This window comes from Urocitellus parryii, chromosome 3, assembly GCF_045843805.1.
Source record: "Urocitellus parryii isolate mUroPar1 chromosome 3, mUroPar1.hap1, whole genome shotgun sequence".
NCBI classification, from domain to species: Eukaryota; Metazoa; Chordata; class Mammalia; order Rodentia; family Sciuridae; genus Urocitellus; species Urocitellus parryii.
Window position 1 is genome coordinate 67,325,506 of NC_135533.1, and position 1,360 is coordinate 67,326,865.

Consider the following 1,360-nt stretch of genomic DNA (forward strand, 5'->3'; position numbering starts at 1 on the left):
GTGACTGAGTATTTTTGAGCATTTTCTTCCACAGATTTCAGATATTTCATCTGTCCTGGAAATATATGAAACTGAGAATATTAGATCAAAAGATCTTTGGTAAATGTCTTCTTGAGTAATGAATTCCAGGGTCTGGACTCAGCATTTTATACCTAGGGTTATTTAAGGTTTTCAGGAATATATAAACTAGAGAGCTAAGCTGACCTTCTCACTTAGAAAAAAAGAATGAATGCATTTCTGTTGTGTTTCAGAAAAAAAAAAATCCTACAAACCTCATGGGCTTGTGCTAAGTAAATTGTATAGCTTAGTTAACATTATTGGAATTCCAAAATTAAGGCATGATTAAATAGTCCTGAAGTATAGAATTTTGTTTTTAGGAAACATCAATTTTGTATTAATTTTTCTTAATATTGTGAGCTTTTCATGAAGATTCAAGAGGAATTCTTGTCTTCTTTGGGCAATTTATTGATTTTACAAGACTTTTCAAAATTAGATGTCCTTTTAGTGACTAACTCATAAGATTTCATGTCCAGAAAGTAGGAACCTCAGAAGAATTTGTGATTATGTGCTGGTAGTGGTGGGTGTTGTTGGTGTGTGAATTTTGTCTTCGTGGCCTTTTACTTAGACATCTAAATTATATAAAGAGAAATGAAGAGCCAAGTAGTCAATGGCCTGTAGAGCAACATGTCAAAATTTTATTGTAATTACTACAGGACTCTCCATCTGTGAGAAAGACTCATTGGAAACACAAAAATGGGAAAGACTGCTATCAGAAATGAATGGAAAAGCAGGCTCGGAGACTGATTGACAGACCAACTGCTATATTTCAACAAGGAAAGATACCTCCTAGTCCATTTTCTTTACCTCCTCCAGCAGGTATTATGATCCTATATCCCCCTAGCTTACCAGGTCTTTCTTGCCCTGATATGAAGCCAGCACTCTATATTGGAGGCTCTCCCAGGATGCTAATGATGGGCCCTCCTCCTTCTGGGATGATGCTAGTGAAATCTGCTCCCAGAATGAGGCCACCCATAGGAGGCCAAATGCCAATGATGCCTGGGACTCCAAAGATGAGACCTCTTGCTCGTCCCATAATGGTACCCACTGGGCCAGGAATAACATGACCAGACAGATAAGGATAGAGAGGAGGCACTTTCTTTCAGTTTCATATTACTTGTTCTACTTCACCAGGAGATCATGTGTTGACTGTATGACAACAAAGACTTGCTCCCCATTTCAATCAAAGAGAATAGTTTCAGTGGGGAGAAGTTGGAAACAAGAGGTACAGTTTTCATTTGTATTGTGAAATGTGAAAATAAAGTCATCAGGTCTTTTAGAAAAAGTAAAAAAAAAAGAGAGA

At 37.2% G+C, this 1,360-nt stretch overlaps 1 pseudogene; it reads left to right on the plus strand.

Annotated features, from left to right (window-relative positions):
• The first annotated feature begins 779 nt into the window (after positions 1 to 779).
• Positions 780 to 1,124, plus strand: LOC113201006 (U1 small nuclear ribonucleoprotein C pseudogene; annotated as a pseudogene).
• Positions 1,125 to 1,360: the final 236 nt, after the last annotated feature.